The sequence below is a fragment of the Triticum aestivum genome, chromosome 3D (assembly GCF_018294505.1).
Source record: "Triticum aestivum cultivar Chinese Spring chromosome 3D, IWGSC CS RefSeq v2.1, whole genome shotgun sequence".
NCBI classification, from domain to species: Eukaryota; Viridiplantae; Streptophyta; class Magnoliopsida; order Poales; family Poaceae; genus Triticum; species Triticum aestivum.
The window spans coordinates 129,790,340-129,817,260 of NC_057802.1; positions in this window are offsets into that span (position 1 = coordinate 129,790,340).

Here is a 26,921-nt window from a genome sequence, read left to right on the forward strand (position 1 = left end):
AGAAAAGAAATAGTAACAAAAAAGAAGAAAGAAAACAGGGAAAAACCAAAAAAAAAGGCCAAAGCAAAAAAATTCCCGTTCAGGGCACGTACTAGAAGGTTTTGAAAACAGGGTGCTTTCACGAAGTGGGCCGGCCTGTGTTTGCTTGTTCGTTCGCTTCAGCGAAACAGCGGCGATCGGACTCAGACGGACGTCATTTAGGATCTGCCCCTTCCCTGTCTTGACTATTGGCCTATAGCTGTTTCCAGGCCACAGTTGCAGGCATACTTACGTCCTTTCCCACATGGATGATGCGCAGCGACTATTTGTCACTTTAAGCGAGGCGAGAGGGGATGCGTTAGGCCGGCCTACTGGCGCGTGCGTACGGATTAGGAATATAGGAGATGAAGTTGGAGAACCACGCTTCGATCGGGAGCTGCTAGCCACTCCGCCTAGGAACACTCTCATGGTAAGTTGTAGGGCGTGTCCTATGTGAGGCTATTCGATCCAGGTTTTTTCTGTGTTCTTTTATTTCTTTTATTTTTTCTTCTCCATTTTTTCTTTCATTTTGTTTCTTCGTTTTTCTTGCATTTTTTCTCTCCATTTTTTGTTTGCTTTTGTTTTCCTTATGTTTCTTTTTGTTTCCACACTACATTTTCGTATGTATCAAAACCCTTTTTTTAATAAGTGATCCACAATTTTTGTATACACATTCAACATTGTCCAAACGCTTATTAAACATTTTTTTCAAATGCTTGTTAGACATTTTAATATTTATTCAACATTTTTTAAGTACTTGTTCAATATTTTTCAAATACTCATACAACATTTTGTAATACTTATTCATCATTATTTAAATACTTTTTCAACATTTTAAATACTTCGTCAACATTTTTAAATTCTTGTTCAACATTTTCCATATACTCGTTCAACATTTTTTAACACTTACTCAGGATTTTCCAAATACGTACTTGTTTGACATTTTAAATATTTTTTCAAAGTTTTCAAAAATTCTTGTTCAACATTTTCTTAATGCATGATTAATATTTTTATATACATGATCAAGAAATTTTATCATTTGTTTAATACATGGTCAACATTTTTTGTATACGCATTCAACATTTTTTAAAGCATGATTAACATTTTTTTATGGTATTATATGAAGTAATTTTTTTAATAGATATGTTTATAATATCTAAAAGTGTATGTAAAACTAAACATTGAAATCAAAAAACGAATAAAAACAATTAAGAAAACAGAAAAGAAAAGAAGGCGGTGTACATACCGTGAACTGGGCCAGCCCGTATCGTCGTGTGCTTCAGCGAGTCAGATGACTCGGCACGCTTGATGTGAGGTATAGGGGCGCCCTGAATGATGTACCAACTCATTGTTTCCAAGGTCATGATACGAAATTTGATGAGTAGTTCCTCCAAAATTAGTTCTAAAAAACAGTTCCACCAAAATTGTTGTCTCCAGCCAGCTGGATGCGTGACATGATTGATCTCAACACCTCCTAAATGCATAACAGAGCCATGACTTCCTTAAAAAAACAGAGCCATGACCTGTATATGCATTTCTTTTTCTAAATTTCACTTTTTTCTTGCAGAAAATTCTCTGAAAACCTTCAAACGCTTGTTAGTTCGTTTTGATGCCTCATTTGTCCTTTGAGCATAGTGGTGGGTCGCAACCCAATAATTCGGCCGGCCCAATTAGCGGTTACCAAGTCTTCCAACCTTCTTCTTTTCTAGTGTTTTTTTATTTCGGTTTGCAATGTTTTTGTTTTTGTTTTTATTTTTATTTTCTCTTTCTCTTTATCTTTTTCCTCTTTTATTCTTAATTCCCATTTGGCCTTTTCTATTCTTGAATTTCAAAAAAAGGAAAACAAAACAAAACAAATGCACATGGTACTTTCAAATTGGAGAACATTTTTTGACATCATGAACGTGTCTTCAATTTGGGATTTTTTGAATTCACACACATTTTTTGAAATCACGAATATTTTTATAATTCCCTAACATATTTTGAATTCACGGACATCATCTGAAATCCCAAACATATCTTGGACCCATGAACATTTTTTCATCACGTATATTTTTTTAAAGAGTAAAATGAATCGTATGTCCTATAACTATTCAGGGTGTGTCAAATTAGTCCTATATCTTTAAAACATAAATTTTGGGTCCCAAAACATTTCCAGTTGTTCACTACATGTCCTAAGCTAATGTATGTATGTGAACGGTTCAAATTTTATTGGGCGCCCTTATGTCCCGTTTGTAGGGAGACGTAGGAAACCCTCGCGTCAAGGCAAGCACCAGATTGGCGGCCCCATTTGGCGGGAGGCTACAACCTCATTTTTTTCCTGCTTTTTTCATGTTTTTCTCTTTTTTGCATTCTTTTTTAACAAACAATGCTTTACATCAAATATTTGAAAAATGTGTAACCAAGCATTTGGAAAATGTTAAATGTGTATAGAGAAAATGTTTCTCCTGTATGCAAAAAATACATTGTGTATGTAAAAATTTATCATGTATTTAGAAAATGTTAATCAAGCATTCGAAAAATTTCTTTTAAATTGCAAATGTTAATTTTGCATTTTCAAAAATGTTAATAAAGCATTTAAAAAATGTTAAACGGGTATAGAAAAATGTTAAATTGGAAAAATGTTGATCAAGCATTTGCAAAATGTTAAACTATGTACAGAAAACAAATTGAGCATGTATTTATAAAATGTTAATCTTGTATTTATAATATATTAATCAAGCATTTGAAAAATATTAAGTTGTGTATAGAAAAAATGTTGGCCGTATATTAATAAAATGTTAAACATGTATTCTAAAAATAATAAATGGTATTATGGAAATGTTATTGATGTATACAAAAATGTGGAATGAAAGCGAAAAGAAACAATGAAAAAACTCTAAAAACAAAAAAGAAATAAAGGAAATCAAAGAAAAAATAAAACAACAAACATAACCGAAGAAACAAGTGCACAGTAATGGAAAAATAGTGATTGGCGAAGTATAGTGACGAAACAAAGAAACCAAAATTAAAACGGTGAAAAAATAAGAAAACCAAACAGAACAAAAAAGAAAAAGGAAAAGAAAGAAAAAACCGAACGAACACATAATCGAACAGACCGACCGCCGAACGAGTAACACGTTATTGGGCCGGCTCATACGCATGCGCGATGCAAGAAAGCTTCGGGTGAGACAGATGCTAGTCTTGTTCTCGGTAGGATATAGCATTCGTGGGTTTTAATTGCTGCACGCAAACGACTGTCTTTTTGCACAGGACAAGTGTACCGAAGCAACTGGGCTGGCCCATTTTAGCAGTTGGCAAAGTACTTCTGATTCTTGTTCTCGAACCTTGTAGAAGGTTCAAACCGCTATTTGCCAGTTTTGTGAAACTTCTAGAAGGTCTTGATCGGGTTTTTGGTTTTTCTATTGTCCCTTTTCTTGGTTTTTTTTCAGTTTCTTTTCTTATTTTCATCGAATACGCACGAGTGTGCGTGCTATATATTAAAGGAGTGGGGTAAAGAGCCCATCCATGCTGGCGGTTTCATACTACAACAGATACGCAACCCCAACTCCATCGCTATGTTGCTAACTAGTCGCGAATGTGCCCACCGATAACGACACTAGGAAGGCCTCCAAGTCGGCCTTGAGCAGCCCGTTGCCATCCACGCTCTCCCTCAACATCTATTCTATTAATTACATGTCTGGTTGATGGGGTAGCACCGTCAATCACAATTCCGTTCCGATGCTTTCATAGCTCCCACATTACAAGAAGCATAATCGAGCGAATATCCTTTTTGCGTAGGACGCTCCCATTCTTTTCGTTGCACCATTCCATCAACATCGATCCATTGGTCGGTATCCAAGGCATGTTCATCGCGAGGCACACACGGGTCCACACCTCCCTTGCGAAGACACACTACAGCAGGATGTGGTCAATGGTCTCTTCCTCCTGATCACAGAATGGGCAGTTTTCTTGGTGGTCTAATCCCCTCCGTGCGAGTCTATCCGAGGTCTGGCATCTGTTTTGTAGGACAATGCATGCAAAGAACTGGCATCTCAGCGGAGCTTTAGACTCCCATGTAAATTTAGCAGCTGTCACCACCTCTCTCCCCCAGAACCGTGTTGCCTAGGCCGATCTCGTTGTGTACCATCCACTCTTGTCCCATGCCCATCGACACGAGTCGTCGATCTCTGGATCAAGATGGACAGTCACTATCTGGTCCCAAAGCTGTAGGTATTCATCCAGTATCGGTCCCGTGACTTCTGGCCCAATATCCACCGCGCAGTTTCCATCCGACAAACCTTGGTGAACCATGTGTGTAGCCCTTGTGGATTGTCTAACCCGGGCGTATATGGTAGGTGCAAGATCCTCCACAGGATGGTCCTAGAGCCACCTATCCTCCCAAAAGAGCACTCTGTTTCCGTTTCCATCCGAGGTCAAGTAGGAGCTCTATACAATTGCATTGACTCATGTGGCACTGTTATATCGAACTCCGCCCATGGCCTTGAGGGGTCGACCTATTTCAACCACGGCCACCTGGCTAGCATCGCCACGTTTAACCACTTCGGGTTTGGAATGCCAAGACCACCAGCCCACCGTGGCGACCAAGCATCGTCCCAGGCCACTGAGCATTGGTCCCCATTTGTTTCCACTCGTGCGCACCATAAGAACCCTTGACAAATTTTGACCATCGCCTTGATCGTTTTATTTAGAATGTCCAATGCCATCATTGCATGTAAGGGTACGACACTGAGTACTGACTGAATGAGGACCATCCTACCGCTCTTAGGCATTTTGCGGCTTTCCACCTCGGTAAATATGCAGCCAACTGTTCAACTAGCCCCGTTAATTTTTAAAAATGGTTCTCTTGTTTCGAAAATGGTTCTATTTTTTTTATTTTGTCATTGTTCACGTTTTCAAAAAATTATTCGTGTTTTTATAAAAATGTTTGCACTTTCAAAAAATGTTCGCATTCTTAAATTGTTCTCAATTTCTAAGTTTGTTCATGCTTTAAAAAATGTTCACATTTAAAAAAATATCCAGATGTTTCTGAAAAATCATATTAAAAAAAACAGATTTTCAAAACATTAGAATTTTCGGAAAATGTTTGAGATTTTAAATTTGTTCATGATTTGGTAAGATATTTACGTTTTCTAAAAAAAAGGCACAGTTCCAAAAATTCATGCAAAACTGGTGCAAAGTACAACACAGATTATGTGGTCAAACGAGCCAAATGATTTGAGAGAAAATACGGGTTCTTTTATTTCGTTATATAGATGCAGTGGAGTATAACACACAGCGGGGTAGCCCGATTCGCAAAAATTATAATAATTCAAAATTCCAATCTCCATCAGATTGACAGCTCGTGGACGAGAAATGAGCAAGAGAAGATGCCAAAACGTCGTGACGCACCGTGACCGGGGTCACCCTCCTACACATGGGTCACATGGGTGTCGGTAGCCAGTGGACTCGTGTCTGTCTACGGCTATGTTCCCCAAAACTATTTGTGAAACATGATTGAGTCTGTGAACACCTCTCAACTTTGACCCGTTGCGGTCGTACGTGTTGCTTTTGCAAGCTGCCGGAGCACTAATAACCTCTAGTGCGTGTCCTGCCTTCCCGGAGCTTGCGTAATTAACTGCCTCTGAGCCTCGGTCAAATTGATCATCATACCGGCTCAAGCCGTGGACCGACTGATCGATGTAGGCCGCGTTTCGTTACTACTTGAGGACGGGCCTCTGATGCGCACAGCCTTTACATAACTGCCATGAATGATTATTTGACGCAGCCACGCAGCAGGGTGGTAAGACTTGGGGCAGAGACGACGACGTCCGCTAGGTTGTGCCGAGGAAGGACAATGTCGATCACATGAAGGCAGCGGCGGTCTGCGTCGTGAAAGCTGGGTGTAGTTAAGGGCCAGCAAGCATGCAGGATGGCCGATATCGCAACGCATCGGCCGATCGTTTACCCATGCCGTTATGAGGGAGCAGAAGGGAAGACCTTCATCTCCTTGGAGCTTAGCACGGATCGGCAGGATCGATGCAAAGCCGGTGGTGGGCAGGGCAGGGCGGGCGGCCGGCCGGCATGGTCCCGATTCGTCCGATCGTGCAGGCGATTGGTCCTTCCCCTTTTCCCATGATGTTTTCTCGTTGCGTGTGTGTGTGTGCGCGCGCGCGCGTGTGAGCGCTTGAGACTCGATCGATCGATCAGGCCGGCCATGGTGATCCCCAGTTGGTGGGTACATCCATGTCGTACGACGACCTCTCACCTCGGATTATGCGTGCACCTGAGACGATGATCCGTCCCGACATGTGTGCATGAGCCATGCCGTGTATCTGGATCTATCACCTTGTCAGCATAGGTACTCGTACTAGTACTATGCTTTTCTCCTGGTGGGCGGTGGCGTACATTTTCCAATTTGCTTCCACGAAAAACTGGCTGGTTCTTTTTTTCCCCTCGAATACGTACAAGTGTGGGTACCATATATTATAAAAGAAAGTGTGAAATGTCTTCCACAGTTAAGTTACAACGCAGATTACAAGGCGTTACATCGCCGTCCACCTATGAGCTAATCGGACTATTCGCCATGTGCGCACTCCGGCGCCGTCATGAAGGCTGCAACCAAATCTCCTCGCAATAGACCTGCCTGCATCTAAACCTTGCTTTCGCTCGCGATCCGGTCTAGAAGTCGTGTAAGACAGACCGACGCCTCGTCGAAGACGATGGCGTTCCTATGCTTCCATAACTCCCTGATGTCTACAACGCAACTTTATCCTTTGACGTTGTTGGGCTCCAAGTGCAGAGTTTTGTAGGACAGTAGCAAATTTCCCTCAAGTGGATGACCTAAGTTTTATCAATCCGTGGGAGACGTAGTATGAAGATGGTCTCTCTCAAACAACCCTGCAACCAAATAACAAAGAGTCTCTTGTGTCCCCAACACACCCAATACAATGGTAAATTGTATAAGTGCACTAGTTCGGCGAAGAGATGGTGATACAAGTGCAATATGGATGATAGATATATGTTTTTATAATCTGAAAATATAAAAACAGCAAGGTAGCAAGTGGTAAAAGTGAGCGAAAACGGTATTGCAATGCTTCGAAACAAGGCATAGGGTTCATACTTTCACTAGTGCAAATTCTCCCAACAATGATAACATAATTGGATAATATAACAATCCCTCAACATGCAACAAAGAGTCACTCCAAAGTCACTAATAGCGGAGAACAAAGGAAGAGATTATTGTAGGGTACGAAACCACCTCAAAGTTATTCTTTCTGATCGATCTATTGGGCTATTCCTATAAGTGTCACAAACAACCCTAGAGTTCGTGCTAAAATAACACCTTAAGATACACATCAACCAAAACCCTAATGTCACCTAGATACTCCAATGTCACCATAAGTATCCGCGGGTTTGATTATACGATATGCATCACACAATCTCAGATTCATCTATTCAAACCAACACAAAGAACTTTAAAGAGTGCCCCAAAGTTTCTATCGAAGAGTCAAGACGAAAACGTATGCCAACCCCTATGCATAAGTTCACAAGGTCACAGAACCCGTAAGTTGATCACCAAAACATACATCAAGTAGATCACGTGAATATCCCATTGTCACCACAAATAAGCACATGCAAGACATACATTAAGTCTTCTCAAATCATTAAAGACTCAATCCGATAAGATAACCACAAGGTCGGAGGGCGCGCCCAGGGGGGATAGGGCGCGCCCTCCACCCTTGAGGAGGCCTCGTGGCTCTTCTGGCCCAACTCTTTTGCCTCGGGGGCTTCTTTTGGTCCAAAAACAATCGTCGTAAAGTTTCAGGTCAACTGGATTCCGTTTGATATTCCTTTCCTATGAAACTCAAAAACAAGGAAAAACAGAAACTGACACTCGGCTCTAGGTTAATAGGTTAGTCCCAAAAATCATATAAAATAGCATATAAATGCATATAAAACATCTAAGATAGATAATATAATAGCATGGAACAATAAAAAATTATACATACATTAGAGACGTATCACTCCCACATCGTGAGAAGGAAAATGGTGAGGATCGTCTATGCTTGCCGCCCGTGCGTGCTCTGCCTTGTGCACCAATCCTGCAGTGCCTCACCCGCATGCGGCGCGCCGTGCGGAATTCCTGAGGCCATGAACACCTTGGCCCAAACTTCCCACACAAGCACACACTCAATGAGCAAATGGCCGATCGTCTTGTCGTGTTGGTCACAAAAAGGGCATTAATCCTGGTGTGGCAGCCCTCGTCGCGCCAATCTGTCAGAGGTCCAGCATCGGTTCATGATCGCTGGCCAATCGAAGAATCTGCATCGCAGCGGGGTCCGTGAGCTCCATGTGAATGCCACGGTGGGTGATACCTGGCGTCCTGCGAACTTGGCCGTGTATGCCGATCTGGCTGAGAACTCACCATTTTTCTCCCATGACCACATGATAGTACCTGCGGCTCCGTCCTGAAGTTGCACCGCTGCTATACTAGGCCAGACGCTCATGTACTCCGCAAGGCCATCCATGTCGATGATAGGACCGATGTCCCTAGGCCATCCACCCTGCGCAATGTCCTTGAAAACAGTACTCGTTCCCCTCTTTCGCGCCGGAACCATGTCGTATGCCCGCGGTGCCAATTCCTGCATGTTGGGGAATGTAGTAATAATTCAAAAAATTTCCTACGTGTCACCAAGATCAATCTAGGAGATGCTAGCAACGAGAGAGAGGGAGTGCATCTTCATACCCTTGAAGATCGTTAAGCGGAAGCGTTGCAAGAACGCGGTTGATGGAGTCGTACTCGCGGCGATTCAAATCGCGGAAGATCCTATCCAAGTGCCGAACGGATGGCGCCTCCGCGTTCAACACACGTACAACCCGGTACATCTCCTCCTTCTTGATCCAGCAAGGGTAGTGGAGAAGTTGAGGGAGAACTCCGGCAGCACGACGGCGTGGTGGTGGAGCTCGTGGTTCTCCGGCAGGGCTTCGCCAAGCACTACAGAAGAGGAGGAGGAGGAGTTGGAGGAGGGAGAGGGCTGCGCCAGGGGCTAGGGCTGCAGCTCCCATGCACCTCCCCACTATATATAGGGGTGGAGGGGGCTGGTTTCTTGCCCTCCAAGTCCATTGGGGAATTGGCAAAGGTGGGAGGAAAGAAATCCCATCCTTTCCCTTCCCCACCGATTGTTATCCCCCCTTTTTAGGGATCTTGATCTTATCCCTTCGGGATATGATCTTATTCCTTCTAAGAGGGGATCTTGGTGCGCCTTGACCAGGGGTGTGGGGCCTTTCCCCCACTACCCACGTTCATGTGGGCCCCCCCATGCAGGTGGGCCCCACTCTGGAACCTTCTAGAACCTTCCTGGTACAATACCAAAAATCCCGAACTTTTTTCGGTGGCCAAAATAGGACTTCCCATATATAAATCTTTACCTTCGGACCATTTCAGAACTCCTCGTGATGTCCGGGATCTCATCCGAGACTCCGAACAACTTTCGGTAACCACATACATTTCCCATTACAACTATAGCGTCACCGAACCTTAAGTGTGTAGACCCTACGGGTTCGGGAACCATGCAGACATGACCGAGACGCCTCTCCGGCCAATAACCAATAGCGGGATCTGGATACCCATATTGGCTCCCACACGTGCCACGATGATCTCATCAGATGAACCACGATGTCGGGGATTCAATCAATCCCTTGTACAATTCCCTTTGTCCATCGGTATGTTACTTGCCCAAGATTCGGTCGCCGATATACCCATACCTCGTTCAATCTCGTTACCGGCAAGTCTCTTTACTCGTTCCACAACACATGATCCCGTGACTAACTCCTTAGTCACATTGAGCTCATTATGATGATGCATTACCGAGTGGGCCCAGAGATACCTCTCCGTCATATGGAGTGACAAATCCGAGTCTCGATTTGTGCCAACCCAACAAACACTTTCAGAGATACCTGTAGTGCACCTTTATAGTCACCCAGTTACGTTGTGACGTTTGATACACCCAAAGCATTCCTACGGTATCCGGGAGTTGTACAATCTCATGGTCTAAGGAAATGATACTTGACATTAGAAAGGCTCTAGCAAACGAACTACACGATCTTGTGCTATGCTTAGGATTGGATCTTGTCCATCGCATCATTCTCCTAATGATGTGATCCCATTATCAACGACATCCAATGTCCATGGTCTGGAAACCATGACCATCTATTGATCAACGATCTAGTCAACTAGAGGCTCACTAGGGACATGTTGTGGTCTATGTATTAACACATGTATTACGGTTTCCGGTTAATACAATCATAGCATGAACAATAGACAATTATCATGAACAAGGAAATATAATAATAACCATTTTATTATTGCCTCTAGGGCATATTTCCAACAGTCTCCCACTTGCACGAGAGTCAATAATCTAGTTACATTGTGATGAATCAAACATCCCATAGAGTTCTGGTGCTGATCATGTTTTGCTCGTGGAAGAGGTTTAGTCAACAGATCTGCGACATTCAGATCCGTATGTACTTTACAAATATCACATGTAGATGCTGCCACGACACTTTGGTTGCACCTGCACCAGCTGACTGCCCCACCATTCATAATATACACGTATCTGGTTTGTGACTTGGAGTCATCCGGATCTGTGTCGAAGCTAGCATCGACGTAACCCTTTACGACGAGCTCTTCGGCACTTCCATAAACGAGAAACATATCCTTAGTCCTTTTCAGGTACTTCAGGATATTCTTGACCGTTGTCCAGTATTCCATTCCGGGATCACTTTGGTACCTCCCTACCAAACTTATGGCAAGGTTCACATCAGGTCTGGTACACAGCATGGCATACATAATAGAGCCTATGGCAGAGGCATAGGGGATGGCACTCATCTTTTCTCTTTCTGCTGCCAAGGTTGGGCGTTGAGCTGTCCTCAACTCACACCTTGCAATACAAGCAAGAACCCCTTGTTGGACTGATCCATATTGAACTTCTTCAATATCTTGTCAAGGTATGTGCTTTGTGAAAGACCAATGAGGCGTCTCGATCCATCTCTATAGATCTTGATGCCTAATATGTAAACAGCTTCTCCAAGGTCCTTCATTGAAAAACACTTATTCAAGTAGGACTTTATACTTTCCAAAATTTCTATATCATTTCCCATCAACAGTATGTCATCCACATATAATATGAGAAATGCTACAGAGCTCCCACTCACTTTCTTGTAAATACAGGCTTCTCCATAAGTCTGTATAAACCCAAACGCTTTGATCATTTCATCAAAGCGAATGAACCAACTCTGAGATGCTTGCACCAGCCCATAGATAGAGCGCTGGAGCTTGCATTCCTTGTCAGCATTCTTGTTGGGGAACGTAGTATTTTAAAAAAATTGCCTACGATCACGCAAGATCTATCTAGGAGAAGCATCACAACGAGCGGGGAGAGTGTGTCTACGTACCCTCGTAGACCGAAAGCGGAAGCTTTTGGTAACGCGGTTGATGTAGTCGAACGTCTTCGCGATCCAACCGATCCAAGTACCGAACGCACGGCACCTCCGCGATCTGCACACAATCAGCTTGGTGACGTACCTCGAACTCTTGATCTAGTTGAGGCCGAGGGAGAGTTCCGTCAGAACGACGGCGTGGTGACGCTGATGATGAAGTTACCGGCGTAGGGCTTCGCCTAAGCACTACGACGATATGATCGAGGTGTGTAACTGTGGAGGGGGGCACCGCACACGGCTAAGACAAATCTTGGTGTACCTTTGGGGTGCCCCCTGAGGGAGTCCTGGATTAAGGGGTTCTCGGGCGTCCGGCCTATGTGACATGGGCCGGACTGATGGGCCGTGAAGATACAAGACAGAAGACCCTCTCCCGTGTCCGGATGGGACTCTCCTTGGTGTGGATAGCAAGCCTGGCGTTCGGATATGAAGATTCCTTTCTCTGTAACCGACTTTGTAGAACCCTAGTCCCCTCCGGTGTTTATATAAACTGGAGGGTTTAGTCCGTAGAGGCAATCACAATCATATAGGCTAGACTTCTAAGGTTTTAGCCATTACGATCTCGTGGTAGATCAACTCTTGTGATACTCATATTCATCAAGATCAATCAAGCAGGAAGTAGGGTATTACCTCCATAGAGAGGGCCCGAACCTGGGTAAACATCGTCTCCCCCGTCTCCTGTTACCGTCGACCTTAGACGCACAGTTCGGGACCCCTACCCGAGATCCACCATTTTTGACACCGACATTGGTGCTTTCATTGAGAGTTCCGCTGTGACATCAAAGACAGGATTGATGCCTCGCCTTGTTGTCAAGGACAGTATCACCTCCGGAGGAGCCCTGGCCCCAGGCCAAACCCTCCGGCTGGGCGGCTTTACCATGACCGCCCGTTCGGCCGTTAAGCCGACGATGACTTCTCGGGTCATCGAAAATCGCCTCCGTGTTGACTCCGAATACTCCAAATGGATGAATCCGACGGAGTTGTCGTCTTTAAATGAACTCCTTGACTGCATCGCCGCCTTGGGGGTCGCTATGGACTACGATCGGATTGGGCTTAAACCCGATCAGAGAGAAATCAAATCTCCACCGATCACCCATCAGATAGCGGTAGTAGAGGAGCAAGACAACAACTCTTACTCTATATCAAGGACGAACTATGTTCGGATTTCCGAGCTCGAAGAGCCGGATACCTGTCTGCGGAACGACACGCCCCGCCCTCCGAACCTAGAATCGGACGACGGGCCTGAAAAATCAGTTGATATCCCGGAGACCGAACTATTGAGTTCGGAAGTTTCTCAAACTCCGGATCCCAAATTGGGCCAGGGTTCAGATTTAAAGCCACCCACCCACCCAGATATACGCGATCTCATGTACATACGACAACAGTCTCAGGAAATGGTCCATCACTTTTGGGCTAGATTCCTCCTTGTCAAAGACAAGATTAAAGATTGCTGCGACGAAGACGCGATCTCACTATTCTGCAACAATTGCACGGACGAAGGAATCCTCAACGCCATCAACCGCTGTCGCGTATTACACTTCGCTGACTTGGCAACCATAGTACATAAGTACTGCGCAATGGAAAGCACCTGGAAAACCCAGGCAGCTCGCTGGGAGCCACCAGTTTCCACTCAACCCCTCGTCCGGGCAAAAAGGATGCACCCTCGTGGGGCGCCCAATCCAATAGTAAAGAAATCTAAGCCCATTATGGGGCACGGAACCGTTCTGGAGGGATGGCTCGATAGGCCATGCAAAATTCACACAACACCGGATACCACACCAACCCACAACCTTAGAGCATGTTGGATACTCCGGCAAGTGGCCAAGAGCGGCGAGGATCTCCTCACCAAAAGTACCTCAGAGCAACACCCCCCAGAAGACGACGACCTCAGAGTATTGACGGTCTTCGAGACCTTCGCTTCAAACAATCGGCGCAAAAGGGCCCTCCGCGATCTCGCCGAAGTATGCCAAATCGCAGCAATAAACCCCTGGAACGACACAGCGATAACTTTTAACGCCAGTGACGAACCAAAATTCCGGACAGTCCGGGCACCAGCCGCCTTGGTCCTCAATCCAATTGTGGACGGTTTTCGGCTCACCAAAGTGCTCATGGATGGCGGCAGTGGACTAAACCTCATCTACGAGGACACACTCAACAAAATGGAAATAGACAGGAGCCGCATCGAGCAAAGTAGCACGACCTCCCATGGAATCATTCCCAGTCGGGAGGCGCTATGCGCGGGAAAAATCACGCTCGACGTGGTATTCGGCACGCCAGAGAATTATCGGTCCGAAGATATAACCTTCCAAGTGGCCCCTTTCAACAGTGGATATCACGCCCTATTGGCGCGAGATGCATTTACACGCTTCCAAGCCATACCTCATTATGGATACATGAAGCTCAAGATGCCCGGGCCCAATGGTATTATCACTCTTGCCAGTGATCCGGACATAGCACTCCACGCTGAAAACAAAACCGCATCCCTGGCCCTCGAGGCACTGTCTGAAGCCCTGACGGCCGAAGAGTTAACCGCATTGCGCTCCACGGTGGATAAGGACGACGTAATCCTGGACAAGCGACCCAAATCCACCTCCTTTAAACCATCGGATGAAATAGTCAAATTTCAAGTCCACCCGACGGATCGCAAGAAGACAGAATCCATCGGGGCACAACTGGACCCAATGGTTGACGTCGCGCTACGAGAGTTCCTGCGCGAGAACTGGGACATATTCGCTTGGCACCCTTCTGATATGCCAGGAATCCCACACGAGTTGGCTGAACACAACCTCAACATATTGAAGGGATATAAACCGGTCAAGCAAACACTACGGCCCTTTTCCGAACCCAAACGACAAGCTATGGGGGAGGAGCTAGCCAAGTTAATCGAGGCCGGATTTATCAGAGAAATAAAACACCCGGACTGGCTAGCAAACCTGGTGATGGTGCCAAAGAAGGATAAATCCTGGCGCCTATGCGTCGATTTCAAAGACCTCAACAAGGCCTTCCCTAAGGATCCCTTCCCCCTCCCTCGCATCGATCAGATTATTGACGCTACTGCAGGACACGACTCACTGTGTTTCCTCGACGCATGCTCCGGATACCATCAAATCAAAATGAAGGAGTCCGACCAAGCTGCAACGGCATTCATTACTCCATATGGGCCGTTCTGCTTCAACACTATGCCCTTTGGACTTAAAAACGCCGGCGCCACCTACCAACGCATGATTCAAACATGCCTGGAGAAACAGACCGGCAAGACAGTGGAAGCATATGTAGACGACGTCGTCATCAAAACTAGGCACGTTGAGTCATTGATAGATGATCTGCGTCTCACATTCGACAACCTCCGTACATATGACATCAAGCTCAATCCGGAAAAGTGCATTTTCGGCGTTCCCGCCGGAAAGCTGCTGGGCTTCATCGTCTCCAATAGAGGAATTGAGGCAAATCCAGCCAAAATCCGAGCTTTGTCACAATTGGCTACACCAACAGATCTTAAACAGGTCCAAAAACTAGCCGGATGTGTGGCAGCTTTAAGCCGCTTTATCTCCAGACTAGGAGAAAAAACATTGCCGCTTTATCGCCTTCTCCGACGCACCGACCACTTCAAGTGGACGGATGCGGCAACGGAAGGACTGGAAGAGATAAAGGCTCTTTTAGCGAGCAACCAAATCCTGGCCGCGCCGAACGTCGGTGAGCCCGTGTTATTATACATCTCGGCAACACACCAGGTGGTGAGCGCGGTGCTCGTCGTCGAGCAAGAGGAGGACGGACACAAATTCCCACTTCAAAAACCGGTATACTACGTATCCACTGTCCTCACACCATGCAAATCCCGGTACCCTCATTACCAAAAGATAGCATACGCGGTCTTCATGGTATCCCGGAAGCTATGACACTACTTTGAAGAGTGCTCAATCACGGTGGCTTCCGAAGTACCACTCAATGACATAATAAACAACCGCGATGCCATGGGCCGGATCGCAAAGTGGGCCATTGAGCTCCTTCCATTCGACATAACATACAAACCACGCTCGGCCATTAAATCCCAAGTACTGGCCGACTTCGTCGCCGAATGGACAGAGGCCGAACTCCCTAAAGAGTACGGCACATATTCCAACTGCGTCATGCACTTTGATGGTTCCAACATGCTGGCGGGCTTAGGAGCGGGCGTTGTCTTAACGTCCCCCACTGGAGACACAGTTCAGTACGTGCTCCAAATATTATACACAGACTCCAACAACGCAGCCGAATATGAGGCCTTATTGCATGGTCTTCGGATGGCTGTCTCCATGGGAATACAGTGCCTGCAGGTGCGCGGGGATTCAAACCTCGCAATATCCCAGATAAATGGAGATTTTGACGCCAAAGATCCGAAGATGGCGGCCTATCGTAATGCCATTCTCAAAATATCGGCTCGATTCGAGGGGCTCGAGTTTCATCATGTGGCTCGAGAAAGTAATCAAGCGGCGGATGTCCTTGCTCGCATCGGCGCCAAGCGCGACCCCGTCCCGCCTAACATATTCCTAGAGAGTCTCTTCAAGCCATCCGTGGTGTGGCAAGGGGAGAGCGGCAACACCAGTCCCGACCCAATTATACCCCCAGATTCCGAACACAATACCGATATCATCGGGGGCTCAACCACCGAAATAACACCATCGGCCCATCTTATAATGGCAGTAGTTGCCCCATGGACCGAACCCTTCTTGGCCTACCTTAATAGGCAAGAGCTCCCTGAGGATCAGAATGAGGCTCGCTGCATTGTCCGGCTCTTGAAAGCCTACAAGGTCCATAACGGAGAGCTCTACAAGAAAAGCGCTACCGGAGTGCTTCAAAGATGTATCTCCGAAGAAGAGGGACGATAGCTCTTGGCTGAAATCCATGCTGGCCTCGGCGGTCACCACGCCGCAGCTCGGGCTATTGTAAGTAAGGCCTTCCGTACAGGTTTCTATTGGCCGACGGCCTGAGCAGATGCACAGGACCTTGTCCAACGTTGTGTCGGATGCCAGCTTTTCGCCAATCAAAGTGTGACGCCCGGATAATTAAGCTACAGTGACCCCCCGCTAATGATGCCATGTCACCACGGTTACTGTTGACAAACTCTTGATAGTTCAGAACTGAAACAAATTCAAAATTTATAGAAAAGCAAACAATAAAAGTTTTCAAATATTAAAACTAAAATGTTCGGAGTGAACCAAATATTGCATAGGTAATTATGGTGGAGAAACCACACCTTTATAAAATTCTTAAATACTATAAGATGAATAAAACAGTAGTAAAAACAATTAATTAAATACCTTTTGTAATTAATAAAATGTCAAACTAAATTATTTGAGGACTAGACTATTTGTGGCTATGGACTAAGTTGAAATACTAATTTAGATGCTATGTGTATATTTTACTAAAACTAAAATTAATAGGAAACAAAACTAAAACAGAAAAGGTAATATAAATTAAAAAGATAAAGGCAAAACAGAAAATAAAAAAAATAAAAAGAAAGAAGAAAAGACCCCCCCTCTCCTTGGGCCGAATGGCCCAACTGGCCATCCAGGCCACTAGGCCGCCCCCCACTCCCCATAACCCCTGGGCGACCGAAACCCTAATCCCCCACGACCGCACACTCCCCCCACTCCCCCCACTCCCCACGTCTCTCCTCTCCCCCTCCCGATCCGATCTGGATCGGGAACGAAACCGCTCCCCCCTCTCTCTCGCGATGCCTCACCCACACTCCGTCGCCGGACTCCCCCATCACCGCACGCCCGCGCCGTCCCGCACCCGACGCGCCCACGAGCGCTCCTCGGCGCTCGATGCCGCCGCCGCCCGGACCAATTGGACCTCGCCGGACCTTCCTCGCCGGCCTGCTTCCTCTCCGACACAGTCGTCCCCGTCACCCTCCTCGCGCCCCGCTGCCCCATCCCTACGGCCCCCGTGAGCTCACCCTCTCCTCCTCTTTTCCTCGCGTGCACGCGCTCACGGCCGCGGCCTCCTCCCCGCGGCTCCGCTAGCCGTCGCCGCTTTCGGCGCTCACCCCGCCTGCTCTGTTGCTCGTTTGGCCGCGCCCTGCGCACCCGCGCCGGAGCCCGCGCTCCGGGCCGCACTCGCCCCCACGGCGCATCGTCGCGCGCGCACGCGCCCGCCTTCCCCGCTCCTGGACGCGCCTGCCTGCACCGACGTACGCGCTCAGCGCGCGCTGCCCGTGCCCCGCGCCGCCACGCCTCCCTGCGCTGCCCGCCTCCTTGCCGTGCCACGGCCATGCCCGCAGCCCCCCTCTGCGACGCCGTCCTCCGCCATGCCCCGTGCCTCCGCCCGCCTCACCCGGTGCCGCTTGGCCCCAGGCCATGCCCCGCCGGCGCCCCGCGGTGCCCCGACGTCGGCGCCCGGGTCCGCCCCGTCGGGCGCCCGTAACGGCCCGCACCAATAGCCCACTATGGCCTCTATGCCACTGGACGACAGGCCCCGCGCCCAGAACGTTTTTATAAAAAAGGGAAAATAAAATAAAAATTAATTAATAAAATTAATTAATTAGTGAATTAATTAAGTTAATTAATCCTATTTAATTAATCTAATTAACTTGTTAGTTTAATTAAACAGCAATTAGTTTAACCTAAACCCTAATTAAGCTAACAGTGTATGACAGGTGGGTCCCACTGGGCCCACACGTCAGTTTGACAAGTCAACACCTCTGTTGACTGCTGACGTCATGCTGACATCCGCAAACACTATTCTGGATAATGTTGGATTAAATTAATTAAATAAATTTTAAAAATGATTTAAAACTTTAGAAAATCATATAAAATAAACCGTAGCTCAGATGAAAATACTTTCTACATGAAAGTTGCTGAGAACGACGAGAAGAATCTGGATACGCAGCCCGTTCGTTCGCCACACATCCCTAACATATGGAACTCGCAACTTTCCCCCTCCGGTTCATCTGTCCGAAAACGCGAAACACCGGGAATACTTTCCCGGATGTTTCCCCCCTTCGTCGGTATCACCTACTACCGCGATTGGGCACACCTAGCATCACGCTTTGTCATGTCATGCATCGTCATGCATTTGTTTGCATTGTATTTATTGTTTCTTCCCCCTCTTCTCTCGCTAGACACCGAGACCGACGCCGCCGCTACTCAGTACGACTACGGTGTTGACGACCTCTCCTTCTTGCCAGAGCAATCAGGCAAGCCCCCCCTTGATCACCAGATATCACCTATTCTACTCTATACTGCTTGCATTAGAGTAGTGTAGCATGTTACTGCTTTCGGTTAATCCTATTCTGCTGCATAGCCTGTCCTTGCTACTACTGTTGTTACCTTTACGTGCAAACCTAAATACTTAGTATAGGATGCTAGTTTTCTATCAGTGGCCCTACATTCTTGTCCGTCTGCCATGCTATACTATCGGGCCGTGATCACTAGGGAGGTGATCACGGGTATATACTATATAATTTATATACATGACACATGTGGTGACTAAAGTCGGGTCAGCACGTTGAGTACCCGCAAGTGATTCTGATGAGGGGGCTGAAAGGACAGGTGGCTCCATCCCGGTAGAGGTGGGCCTGGGTTCCTGACGGCCCCCGACTGTTACTTTGTGGCGAAGCGACAGGGCAGGTTGAGACCACCTAGGAGAGAGGTGGGCCTGGCCCTGGTCGGTGTCCGCGGATACTTAAAAATAACACGCTTAACGAGTTCTTGGTATTTGATCTGAGTCAGGACATTTGGTCTATACGCACTAACCAACTACGTGGGAAAGTTATGGGCACGCGACGTCGTGGTATCAGCCGAAGCCTTCGTGACGTCAGCGACTGAGCGGCGCGAGCCGCATTGGACCGTAAGCTCGCGCTTGTATTAAGGGGGCTAGGTCTGCTTCCGGCCGCGTACGCAATGTGCAGGTGTGCAATGGGTGATGGGCCCAGACCTCTGTGCCATAGGATTTAGACCGGCGTGCTGACCTCTCTGTTGTGCCTAGGTAGGGCTGCGACGTGTTGATCTTCCGCGGCCGGGCATGACCCAGAAAAGTGTGTCCGGCCAAATGGGATCGAGCGTGTTGGGTTATGTGGTGCACCCCTGCAGGGAAGTTTATCTATTCGAATAGCTGTGATCTTCGGTAACATGACGACTTGGAGTTGTACCTTGACCTTATGGCAACTAGAACCGGATACTTAATAAAACACACCCTTCCAAGTGCCAGATATAACCCGGTGATCGCTCTCTAACAGGGCGACGAGGAGGGGATCACCGGGTAGGTTTATGCTATGCGATGCTACTTGGTGGACTTACCATCTACTCTCTTCTACATGCTGCAAGATGGAGGCTGCCGGAAGCGTAGTCTTCGACAGGACTAGCTATCCCCCTCTTATTCTGGCATTCTGCAGTTCAGTCCACCGATATTGCCCCTTTACACATATACCAACGCATATGTAGTGTAGTGATACGTCTCCAACGTATCTATAATTTTTGATTGTTCCATGCTATTATATTATCCATCTTGGATGTTTATGGGCTTTATTAAACACTTTTATATTATTTTTGGGACTAACCTATTGACCCAGAGCCCAGTGCCAGTTTCTGTTTTTTTCCTTGTTTCAGTGTATCGAAGAAAAGGAATATCAAACGGAGTCGAAACGGGATGAAACCTTCTGGAGAAGTTATTTTTGGAAGGAAAGCAACCCGGGAGACTTGGAGTCCACGTCAAGAAAGCAACGAGGAAGGCACGAGGCAGGGGGGCGCACCCACCCCCCTGGGCGTGCCCTCCACCCTCGTGGGCCCCTCGTGGCTCCCCTGACGTACTACTTTCACCTATATATACCAATATACCCTAAAAACTTTGGGGAACAGAATAGATCGGGAGTTCCGCCGCCGCAAGCCTCTGTAGCCACCAAAAACCAATCGGGACCCTATTCCGGCACCCTGCCGGAGGGTGGATCCCTCACCGGTGGCCATCTTCATCATCCCGGCGCTCTCCATGACGAGGAGGGAGTAGTTCACCCTCGGGGCTGACGGTATGTACCAGTAGCTATGTGTTTGATCTCTCTCTCTCTCTCTCTCTCTCGTGTTCTTGATTTGGCTCGATCTTGATGTATCACGAGCTTTGCTATTATAGTTGGATCTTATGTTGCTTCTCCCCCTCTACTCTCTTGTAATGGATTGAGTTTTCCCTTTGAAGTAATCTTATCGGATTGAGTCTTTAATGATTTGAGAACACTTGATGTATGTCTTGCCGTGCGTATCTGTGGTGACAATGGGATATCACATGATTCACTTGATGTATGTTTTGGTGATCAACTTGCGGGGTCCGCCCATGAACCTATGCATAGGGGTTGGCACACGTTTTCGTCTTGATTCTCCGGTAGAAACTTTGGGGCACTCTTTGAGGTTCTATGTGTTGGTTGAATAGATGAATCTGAGATTGTGTGATGCATATCGTATAATCATACCCGCGGATACTTGAGGTGACATTGGAGTATCTAGGTGACATTAGGGTTTTGGTTGATGTGTGTCTTAAGGTGTTATTCTAGTACGAACTCTAGGGCTGTTTGTGACACTTATAGGAATAGCCCAACGGATTGATTGGAAAGAATAACTTGGAGGTGGTTTCGTACCCTACCATAATCTCTTCGTTTGTTCTCCGCTATTAGTGACTTTGGAGTGACTCTTTGTTGCATGTTGAGGGATAGTTATATGATCCAATTATGTTATTATTGTTGAGAGAACTTGCACTAGTAAAAGTATGAACCCTAGGCCTTGTTTCCTATCATTGCAATACCGTTTGTGCTCACTTTTATCATTAGTTACCTTGCTGTTTTTATATTTTCAGATTACAAAAACCTATATCTACCATCCATATTGCACTTGTATCACCATCTCTTCGCCGAACTAGTGCACCTATACAATTTACCATTGTATTGGGTGTGTTGGGGACACAAGAGACTCTTTGTTATTTGGTTGCAGGGTTGCTTGAGAGAGACCATCTTCATCCTACGCCTCCCACGGATTGATAAACCTTAGGTCATCCACTTGAGGGAAATTTGCTACTGTCCTACAAACCTCTGCACTTGGAGGCCCAACAACGTCTACAAGCAGAAGGTTGCGTAGTAGACATCATGTAGATCCTTGCTTGCGAGTACTTTGGATGAGTACTCACGGTTGCTTTTCTCCCTCTTTCCCCCTTTCCTTTCCTCCTGGTTGTCGCAACCAGATGTTGGAGCCCAGGAGTCAGACGCAACCGTTGACGACGACTCCTACTACACCGAGGGTGCCTACTACTACGTGCAGGCCGCTGACGACGGTCAAGAGTAGTTTAGGAGGATCCCAGGTAGGAGGCCTGCGCCTCTTTCGATCTGTATCCTAGTTTGTGATAGCCATCTTATGGCAACTTGTTTAACTTATGTCTGTACTCAGATATTGTTGCTTCCGCTGACTCGTCTATGATCGAGCACTTGTATTCGAGCCCTCGAGGCCCCTGGCTTGTATTATGATGCTTGTATGACTTATTTTATTTTTAGAGTTGTGTTGTGATATCTTCCCGTGAGTCCCTGATCTTGATCGTACACGTTTGTGTGTATGATTAGTGTATGATTGAATCGGGGGCGTCACAAGTTGGTATCAGAGCCGACTGCCTGTAGGAATCCCCCTTCCACACTCCTTGGCCGAAGTCGAGTCTAGACATTGCAAAACTTTTACTAACATGGTTGTGTGGCTTACGGGCCCACGTCGCCATTTGGGTGGTATTAGGATCTTTTATTCCTCGATCTTTACTCTGGGACTCTGATCTCTCTTCTATTCGGGTTTAAATGAAATTACTAACTTTGACTCTAGGATCTCGTAACTACTTCTTTCCGGAGAGCCCTTAACGCATATGATCGCCTGCTGCACCGAAGGATTCCGAAGATACTCTCCGATGTTCTCTCGAGACTTTGTGTCCGTTGCTTTTGCAATTCCCTACCACCAAAATATCCCTAAGGATAAATACATACACTTGCCATTCTTACTTTTATTCCCAGTTGATCTTGTTATTACAAGATACCCCGAAATTCTCTCTATTGTTCTGAAAATCCTTTGAGATACCGCCTTGCAGTTCTTTGCCACATGATTACCCCTACGGGTAATTCCTCGCTCTTACCGAGTATCCGCTCATCCCCAGTTGTTCATGTGTTTCACAAAAGTCTTCGAAATACTATTCGATCCTCCAAAAATCCTTAGTAGCTTATTGCTCTGCAATACTTGTCTGCTTGCATGATGGATGCTTTCCATATGTCTGGCAATATTCGTTAGTATCCTTAGGCACCGTCATTTTGATCCTATTGATTCAACATGAGTGCGAAGGCACGCAATCATCAGTTGATCCTTTTAAATTATCTTTCCGGCTCAGACGTCATTTTAAACATGAGCTGGTTCTCAACCAATCCAATTGCCGTTGATTGTACCCCTAAGGCTATTCAACTTATCCATCCCTAATCAGAACATTGCTTCTGATCCCTTGATTTGAAAATCATAATTCCTTTGCATTTGAGCTCTGGATTAGTCAGTTGTTTCTATAATCCAATGCCTTTGCATTGTTACTTCCTCTGGTTGTGTGCCGATGCTCACATCAGCTCTGTTATGGACCGGCAGATCCTTTCATGGATTTTATCCGACAACGTCCTTCATATTCAATAACCTTGTGAGCCTTCCCTCGGATACATAATGCCTTTGGTAAATTGTATCCTCTACTTTCTCAACCTTGCTCTGCTTTCGAGCTGGTGATATTTACTCTTGAAGCTTGTGGTATATGTTTCTAAGATGCCCCGATGGGTTGAACCTATACCTTCTCTAAAACCGTGTGAACCCGAAAGTTTTCATGAGTCATACTCTTCTGGTGCTTCGCCAGATAAAATTTCAACACTGCAACTTTTTCGAAGACGAGAAGTGAATGAAAGGTTATGCATTAAAGAAGTGGGAGTCGACCTTGAACTTTGTGTTAATGCCCATGGACCCGATGTGGAACTTATCATGGAAGCTTCTTGTAGTAATAACTATTTCCTTGATATAATATCCTTTGGTATCGGTGAATTGATCCTTTGTAATCGTGGTTTCGACCATATGTTCTTCTTAGATCCCATTTCTCGGGCAAGTTTAATCACTTGTCTTCTGTGGATCAATACACCATTCCAACCATTACTTCGATCTTTCGTCGAGTATTACCCCCCTGGCATCTCGAGATTATCTTGGAACTGCATAACTTCTTATGAGTTCTTCATCAAGTACTACATTCTCACTGATTACAATTTTTCATGGGCTCTGAGTTATTAAACACTCAAAGACACCGATAACTGAACCGAGTCCGCACTACGGTTCAACAACTTTTAGTAATCTTATTTAAGTACGATTTTGTACCCGATCAAGTCATTCCTAGCCCGATCAACTATATCGTTATCGTGCTATAGTTTAACTATGCCACCCGGTCCTTATTCTCGGAGCACAGCTTTCGAATATAAGCTAAGCTTACGTCGATTTCCTCGTCTTATCGTTTCACCTCGAACCACAAACTTGATTCCGAGTTTGTGTCATATATGTGGTTCAAATAATCTTTCGTTGCATCAGTTGTTTTGCTTGATGCAGTCGTTGTTCAATTGCTTCTCCATGGAGCCTCTCGACAAAAGTGTCATGATCATCATCAACAATTTTTGGCTCCTTCCAGGATATCGGTCGAATTCATGATGATAAGTGTCATCCTCATCCCTTGGTAATTTGAGTTACCATCGCCAACATCCTTACCTTACTTTCATCACAAACTTGTTCATGTTATGGATACAACTTGCTTTCGAGCTTGTATTATGTTCTACTTTGAAGTATTGCCGTCTTTTATGTCAAGGATGTTGTGAGAATTGCTCCACCTCTTAAAATTTCTTGTTACAGTGATGCTTCTCGCCATCACCATCCTTTCTTGGACCCCGTGTTGCTTCCAACCGGAATACCAACAAGTCAACTCGTGAGACTTTAGTATTTCTAGCAACCCTATTGCTTTGAAGTTAATGGTCGACAGTTCATTCTTAGACTATTGGTTATTGAATCACCATTCCAACATTGACCGTGCTACCGAGCCCATATTTCGGGTGCACCTTTCAACCGATGTTTAAATATGTATGTTTTCCTCGAGCATAAATCATTATATCATTTGATCTAACAAATGATATCTCCTTGTTCACATAATTGTGGAAATCCATCTTTTTGGAAATCTCGATGAGTTGTTGCAGAGCATCAGCCACCTCCTCATCCTCTCCTTGGATTAATGATGAACTCTTGTTTTGGAACTCGCTCCCATAGTTCATTTCTCGAGAATCTTACATTGTCATCTCGCCAATTTGTGTTGCACCTTTTCTTCTCTGGCATCCTAAGTCAGAGGTATCCTGACACCAATCGGATCTGAACCTCCGTCAGATATGATGGTTGGGACATATTTCCAAGAGTTATAACATTGGTCTTTATATGACTCGGTAAGGTGATGTCATGCCTAGCGCACCTGGCCGGAGGACCTATTATTAGAAGTTTCCTTTTTAGTAAGGTTACTCATTCTTCCATGAGGGAATTGTAAGACTTATTCTATAAGTTGATCCTGATGGATCCTTTGTGTATCCAAGGTCTGACCTTTGCTTGAAGACCATCTCAGTGCTATCTCGAAGCATGTCTATGGTACTCCGATTTTCAATAAGAACATTTTAAGCCCAATGCTAAATGCTTCTTGCTCAATTATCCAAACACCGTTGTAGGGGTAATGTCATGAAATTTCTCTCCACTTACCTAAAGGGTTTTCTACATTTTGTCTTGTCACAGATATCATGCTCTACTTGTCCTTGGGAAAGATATACCCCTGAAATATGTGTTTAAACACAATTTCCTTTCCGTTGTTCTGTTTAATCTGTTGATCACAATTTCCTTTCCATTGTTTGGTCTAACCTTTCATGTGATCTATATGATCTAAGAAGTAATATTCTCCTGCTTTTGTAAACACCTCGGTGTACAACTCTGTCAGAAAGACCCTGTTACTTTTGTTGATGACATTCCGGTAACTACCGATGGATGAGAACTTTGCCTATTGGTCCGCCTCGTTTAACGAGTAGGAAAATGGTTCTCTTCGTCCCTCGCCCCTGGTACCGACTTTGTTGCCGACATAACTGACATGCTACCCTCTGACATGCCTTTCTATCCTGACCGTGCAAGAGGTCAGCGCCATTTCTACCTTTAAACCACATGATGGGCCCATAACCCACAGTTCCACAGGATCGAAACCTGACTCTCCTGTATACCTATGTGGCCAAAGTTATTCCTCACGCGTGGCTTCGTAAGTACTTCACGAGCCACCTTTCGAAAGATCATCAATTCTGGTATCACACACAATACTTATTCCCATTGCTCTGAACCCCTTTCACACTGTGTTACAGGCAACGAACGATTGCCTATCCACTTGAAACTTCTTATGGCACCTTCTTACTTAGCTCTCGATGAATTTCTTGAATTTCAACTCGAGGGATACCTTGAGTTTCATTCCCTGAGGTAATTACCGATTGTCAGTCCTCACCGACATATGTCCTTATCATTCCCCCTTCTACCCTATGCGTAAGTACGATGAAAACTCCGAAGAAAGGATGACGGCTTCATCATGATGCCCTAAAGAAGCAAAATGAAGACATCAACAAGAGGGATCAACTTCTTTGAGAAGGGCAACGAAGATCGGGAAGACTCGATGGAACTTCGTAACCAAGTCTTTTCCCCCTCACCATACCTCTTAAATCTCGGGACGAGATTTCTTGTAGTGGAGGAGAATTGTGACGCCCGGATAATTAAGCTACAGTGATCCCCCGCTAATGATGCCATGTCACCACGATTACTGTTGATAAGCTCTCGATAGTTCAGAACCGAAACAAATTCAAAATTTAAATAAAAGCAAACAATAAAAGTTTTCAAATATTAAAACTAAAATGTTCGGAGTGAACCAAATATTGCATAGGTAATTATGGTGGAGAAACCACACCTTTATAAAATTCTTAAATACTATAAGATGAATAAAACAGCAGTAAAAACAATTAATTAAATACCTTTTGTAATTAATAAAATGTCAAACTAAATTATTTGAGGACTAGACTATTTGTGGCTATGGACTAAGTTGAAATACTAATTTAGATGCTACGTGTATATTTTACTAAAACTAAAATTAGTAGGAAACACAACTAAAACAGAAAAGGTAACATAAATAAAAAGACAAAGGCAAAACAGAAAATAAAACAAAATTAAAAGAAAGAAGAAAAGACCCCCCTCCCTCGGCCGAATGGCCCAACTGGCCATCCAGGCCACTAGGCCGACCCCCACTCCCCATAACCCCTGGGCGACCGAAACCCTAACCCCCCCACGACCGCACACTCCTCCCACTCACCACGTCTCTCCTCTCCC